Source organism: Chiloscyllium plagiosum, unplaced genomic scaffold, assembly GCF_037043375.1.
Source record: "Chiloscyllium plagiosum isolate Xiang-an unplaced genomic scaffold, Cpla_swu_hap1 HiC_scaffold_1, whole genome shotgun sequence".
Lineage (NCBI taxonomy): Eukaryota > Metazoa > Chordata > Chondrichthyes > Orectolobiformes > Hemiscylliidae > Chiloscyllium > Chiloscyllium plagiosum.
The window spans coordinates 80,853,653-80,860,301 of NW_028270139.1; the positions used below are offsets into that span (position 1 = coordinate 80,853,653).

The following is a 6,649-nucleotide window of genomic DNA, read 5'->3' on the forward strand; positions in this document are numbered from 1 at the left end:
AATATTGTGGCATTTATAATGTTATGAATTTGCTTTGCAATATTTTAAAATTATTATTGCATTGTAATATTTATCATTCACAAACATTTCGACTTTCATTTGAATTTGAAATTCAACAAATATTGATTAACAGTTGAACCTCAAGGTGCATTGGATGAGTAGCATTACCTGAAGAATATTGAATCTGTTAGACAAATTATTTTTCGCAGTGGCTTACACAAAAGGTAGGCTGATGAATATATTGTAAACCATATTGTTATAAATATGGGAAGGATTTTAAAATTAATATTTCTCATGCACCAGCTAAGCTTATTTGGCAAACCCAAAGCTCCATGTAGTATTTGGTCCAGCATCAGTGATTGGGACCTGGTTTACTGTACTTTAGCTATGACCTGACCCAGCTTTAAATTGTGAGGTTGGATAGAAAATATCAGCTTCGTCCAACCTCTTGCAGCACAGCTAGGGCTCACAGGTTGAATCCTGCATGATGTGTGAAGCCATACTGGTCATAGCCCAGCTTACCATCTTAATTAAGAAGAATGTCTTGATCAAAAGCAGGTAGTGTTTCCCATTCTCATTCTATCCAAGATACCAGTACTGCCTCCAGCATTTGAGACAGTTATTCATTTTAATTTGGTTGTGAATCATAACCCCTTTCACATAAAGTAAGACATCATACTGCTAAACCACAAATCAGGGGAACGTGAGTCTGGAGTCAGTACTTTTACAGTAGATTCTAAATATTTCTGTTGAGAGGATCCCTCTGTGATCAGATCTCACAGTAGGACTGTTGGCAGGTACATTTGCTCATTAAGGTGAACATGTTATTGTTCTGTACACTTTTTTTTCTATCATGTTCCTAACCCGGTAATAAGAAATGATGGAGCAGTCCTATTGCAAGCAAAATTTGTAGTGCACTGTTTTAACCAATAGTTTAAACAGATGTAATTATCCCAATATGTACATTCTTGTGGCTGAGCTAGAATGGATGCTTGCCTATAAACAGATGTTGGAAATATTATTACACGGTAGTAGGTATTACTCTAGTTGTTTTGTAAAATGTTATTGTCACAGGAGTTCCATGGCTGCAAAACTTTGTTTTCTGCTGTGTGACAAAATCACTGATATTACCAAAAGGCAATGAGTTCAAAAACAAAAGTCAAAGTTAGTGCTTAAGGCAAATGTATTTTTGAGTAGGAAAGGCACTTATTTATCTTAAGATGAAATCACCTGGTATACTATTAAGTTGTTGAATTAATGGCAGTCATGCAGAAGCATGGTAGAAATTTAAATGGAGGTATTCATTTTGAAATCACAGTACCATAAATTGTAACACATTATTCCTACTGAACAAAATACTTTAATTCAAACACAACTTGGTAACTCGTGTCATACCAGTGCCACTGTCACAAATTACAGTGATTTCTGAGTTTACAAAGATATATTTTTTAAAAATCAGTTGATGTGCTGTTTAGAACATCAACAGGCAAATGGCAGAAACCAATGATTTCATTACAGTTCTCTAATGCATCTTATGCCAAAGTCTTAAGCTTGGTCACAGCTGACAGCTTGTTACAAATAATTTATTGCCCATGCCTAATTGTCCAGAAGACAGCTGAGGTTCAAGCACATTGCTATGTCACATTTACATCAGATCAGGTAAAGATGGCAGATTTATTTCCCTTAAGGATATTAGTGAACCAAATGGCTTTTTACAACAATTGAGAGATTGGCTAACTTCATCTAATGATGCGGGGTGAGGGAAAAATATCAATCAAGGCACTGTGAATAAAAAATTCACAGAATTGTTATAAAAATAGAAATTGCTGGAGAAGTCACAGAGTTGTTACAGTGCAGAAGGAGGCCATTCTGCCTATGGTACACCGGTTCTATTGCCTGAGGCAAATGTCTTGCCTTTTCTTCATATCCTTGCACACTACTTCTATCCAAATCATCCAGTGTCATTTTTACCAACACAATTGAACCTGCCTCCACTACACTTTGAGGCAGTACATTCCACACCTCCTAACTCACCGCTGTGTGAAAATGATTTTTTCCTCACATCATCCTTACTTTGTTTACCCATCACTTTAAGTCCATGTCCTTTCATTCTTTCTATTTTGTTTTACAAGCTCTGCTCTGCTCAGCTGTGTTCTTTTTGAAATAATGTTTTAAGAACTTTCAGCTGAGAGGAAAGATGGGGTTTTGGTTGAATATGGTGCACAAAAGCCAGCACCTCTGACAGAATAGTACCCACGCTGTTATTCATTGAAGTGCTACATTTGCTTAGTTCACTGGGAGTGAGATTTGAATGCACACAACCTTTGACCCAGAGGCAAAATATTGTTACTGAGTCATTGATAATTGCCAGTAACTCTGTGATGCTCCAGCTGTTCTGCCTATTATTTGCACTTTGGACACAGTATTTCTGTGTAAGAGAAAGAAAAATCATTTGGCGGAGAAGTAACTTTAATGGGGCAAGAACAGAGCTCAGCAAGATTGATTAAGAGCTGGATGGAAAAACAGGAGCTGAACAATGGGTCACCTTTAAAGACATATGGTTTGGGTACAGTCAAGGTATATTCTCCCTCATGGGAAAGGTAGGATAAACAAATTTGGAATTCCCTGGATGAAAAAAGAAGTTTGAAGTTAACTTCAAAAAGAAAAAGTGTGCTTATGGCAGCAGTCAGGCAACAAATATATTTGACAATGTGTAGAAATACTACTGTTTTAAAGGAGAGTGAAAAAGCAAATAATAGAAGCAAAGAGAAACTTTGAGAAATGATTAGCAGCTAACTTCATGGGAAATCAGTCTTTTACAGCCATATAAGCATTAAGATCAGAGTTAAAGGAGGTGGGGAGGGGGCTAGTGCACAATCGTTGCTTTCCAATTGTTTACACTGAGCTCCATTTCTCATAGACTTTGGTGAATGCACGACAATGGGTTGTAGCTCATCCACTGGGCGTGCATACACACGCAGGGGTCATGCCAGTACAGTGAGCCTCTGGACAACATGGATCCTTTCCCATACTTTGTGAGCCTTCTCTATGTGAGTGAGCTGACATTGATCAATCCAACATCAACTCCAGTGCAGCCTTCGGTGGTCTGATGAACTTCGTGCCCAAATTCCAAGCACCAAGCCCCTGGTCTACAGATCAGCAGTGGTCCCCATCTTCCTGTATGTATCAGAAACAGGGATCATGTACGGTGGACACTTCAAGTCCTCGGAGAGCAATCATTAGCACTGCTCTTCCAAAATCCTGCAAATCCACCAGAAGGATAGGCGTACCAGTAATCATCCTCTCCCAGGCCAATATTGAGACACTGCCCACAGCTGCTATGGGTGGGACACGTTGTCTGCATGCCCAACCCAAAACTCCCTGAACAAGTGCTCTACTCCGAACTCTTCAATGCTGTGTGATCATTAGGAAGGGAGAGAAAACATCACTAGGAAATGCTGAAGGCTTTCTTAACCAAATGTATCAGCTCCATTGTCATGTGGGAATCACTTACCCTAGAATGCACAAACTGGGGAAGAAACATCAGTAAAAGCACCAACCCATTTGAGGTCACTGTATGGAGCATGTGGAGGCCAAGCATGAACAGTGGAAAGAGAGCAAAGAATCCAGAGTGTCTCATTCAGCCACCTCATCAAACTACCTGCTCTATCAGTGGCAGAGTCTGCAGCTCCAGATCCATGGCCTAGAGAGTGGAAGCAAGTTATTCTCAACCCTAACTAACTGCCAAGAAAGAAGGTTAAAGGACAAGTCAGGCAGATCAGAGACTAAATAGGGGATTTATGTATTTAGTCAGCACAGATTTCTGTAATTGTTTAACTAACTTGCTGCAGTGTTTTATTGAAGAGATAACAGATAGAGTTAATGAAGGTACAACAATGTTGATGTGGGATACATGGATTTTCAGAAAACCAACATTTGATACAATGTCTCGCAACATTTGTGAGGAAAATTATAGTGATGATACAAAAGGGACAGTAGAAACATGGATACAAAATTGAGTGATATGGAAACAGGGAGCAATTGTCAGTGAATATTTTTCAGGCTGGAGGAAGGTTTGTCATGGAGTTCCTCGGTGTTAGTATTAGAATCCTTGCTTTTCCTGAAATATATTAATGATTTTCATCTTTATCATGCGGGGGGCAACTTTAAAGTTTGCAGATGGCACTAAACCTGGAAGAATTGTAAATTGTGAGGAGGGCCATGTGGAATTCCAGAAGGATATTGACAAGGTTATTGGAGTGGGTAGATGGGTGGTAGGTGGGGTTCAATGCAGAGAAATGTGAGGAGATGTGCTTTGGTCAGAAAAACATTGAAAGACAATATAAAACAGATGGCACAATTCTAAAGGGATTGCAGGAGCAGAAGGACCAGCATGTATATGTACACAGATATTGAAGGTGATAGGACAGGTGGAGGCAACAGACAATAAGGAATGCAGTGTTCTCAGCTTTGATAAGAAAAGTATAGAATACAAGCGAGGAGAAGATGTTAAACTTGTATAAGCCACTTGGAAGACCTTAGTTGGAGTATTGTATATAGTTTTGGAACCACTTTGCAGGAATGATGTGTAGAAATATTGGAGAGAATGCAGAAGTTATTTGCAAGTATATTTCCAGGAATGAGAAACTACAGTTAGAAAAACAAGAATGACAGGCCATTCATTTACAGTGGTGTCGAAATGAAGGAAAGCTGTTGTGTGAAATTAAAACTTTTTTTGCACAACCAGTAGTTAGGGTTTGGAATGCGTTGCCTGGAAAAATGGTGAAGGCAGTTTCAGAGTCATTCAATAGGCCATTGGATGAATATTTGGATAGAAATAGTGCACAGGAATATAAGGAAATGTCAAGACATTGACACTAAGTGATTAAACCAGTAAAGGCACGATGGACCAAATAGCTTCCTCTGTGACTCTGTGATGTGTTCTTTACTGGGATCTCCTAAAACATGTAAACTATTTCCTGGAAAACATAATCAGCCCCAGAAAATGAAGCCTTGGAATGAAGATATACATTTTTAGCTTTGGGACTAAGCCATTAACCTGGGCATAGTCACTGACTAGGGCTTAATGCCAGAGTTCATGCTGGGTTCAGATGTGGAGTTATGAAGCAGATCACTAACTTTAAGTCTCTTCCAAATGTTACAAAAGGAATGAGCCACCTGGAGATGTCCTGCTGCTTGTTGTCGAATACCTGTTTAGTCATCTTCCTTTGTTATTGGTTCTCCCGATCTGAGAGGCTTCCAGGAGCAGGGGTAGTCTGTTCAGCCCTTCAGCCTCCTCCATCATTTAACAGGATCATTGGCTAATCTTGCTCGAAATGCTGATTCTCCTGCTCCTTGGACGCTGCATGACCAGCTGTGCATTTCCAGTACCACACTCTTCAACTCATTGGGTAATCATCCAACTCGATACCCTTTTCCTATTTTCTCTCCATACCCTTTGATCCTGAAGAACTATTTAACTCCTTCTTGAAAACATTCAATGCTTTGGCCTCAACTGCTTTCTGTGGCAGAGAATTCCACAGGCACCCCACTAAATGGGTGAAGAAATTTCTCCTCCTCTCAATCGTAAATGGCCTACCTCATATCCATTAAACTGCAAATCCCTGCTTCTAGACTTCCCAGTCATCAGGAACGTCCTTCCTGCACTTAACCTGTCTAGGTCTGATAGAATTTTATAGACTCTTATGAGATTTCCTCACCACCTCATTCTACTAAATTCCGTGAATATAGTCCTAATAAATTCTCTCTTCATACATCAGTCGTGGGCGGCACGGTGGCACAGTGGTTAGCACTGCTGCCTCACAGTGCCAGAGAGCCGGGTTCAATTCCCGCCTCAGGCGACTGACTGTGTGGAGTTTGCACGTTCTCCCCGTGTCTGCGTGGGTTTCCTCCGGGTGCTCCGGTTTCCTCCCACAGTGACAAAGATGTGCAGGGCCAGGTGAATTGGTCATACTAAATTGCCCGTAGTGTTAGGTAAGGGGTAAATGTAGGGGTGGGTTTCGCTTCGGCGGGTCGGTGTGGACTTGTTGGGCCGAAGGGCCTGTTTCCACACTGTAATCTAATCTAATCTAATCAGTCCTGCCATTACAAAGCCACTGACTCCCATAGCTGCCTTCACTACAGTTCGTCACACCCCACGTCCTGCAGGGCTCCATCCCGTTCTCCCAGTTCCTTCACCTATGTCACATTTGTTTGGACAATGCCACTTTCCAAAACAGCGCTGCTGATGACATGGCTTGCTTCTTCCATAAACACAGTTTCCCACCCACGGGTTGTCAGGGCCCTCAACCATATCTGACCTATCACTTGTGCTTCTACACTTGCCCCTTCCCATCATTCAACATTGTCCTCACTTTTCATCCCACCAGCCTCCGCATTCAAAGGATCATTCTCTGCCATTTCAGACAACTGCAGCAGAACACCAACACAAAACCAATCTTCCCCTCACTCCCCCTGTCTGCATTTCACAGGGATCGTTCCCTCTGGGATACCCTAATCAATTCCTTGACCGGCAACAGCAGACCCCTTTCCCACAGCACCTTACCATGTAACCACAGAAGGTGCAACACCTGTCCCTTCACCTCCTCCCTGCTCACCATCCAAGAGCCTAAACAGGCTTTCCAAGTGA

At 41.3% G+C, this 6,649-nt stretch overlaps 1 long non-coding RNA gene across 1 annotated transcript in view; it reads left to right on the top strand.

Moving 5' to 3' along the window:
* LOC148152150 (uncharacterized) overlaps positions 1 to 6,095 on the top strand; it is a 762,130-nt gene extending 756,035 nt beyond the window's left edge. Inside the window, exon 2 of the long non-coding RNA XR_015757494.1 lies at positions 5,960 to 6,095. This is a non-coding gene — a long non-coding RNA (uncharacterized LOC148152150). The remainder of the gene's footprint in view (positions 1 to 5,959) is intronic.
* The last annotated feature ends 554 nt before the right edge of the window (positions 6,096 to 6,649 follow it).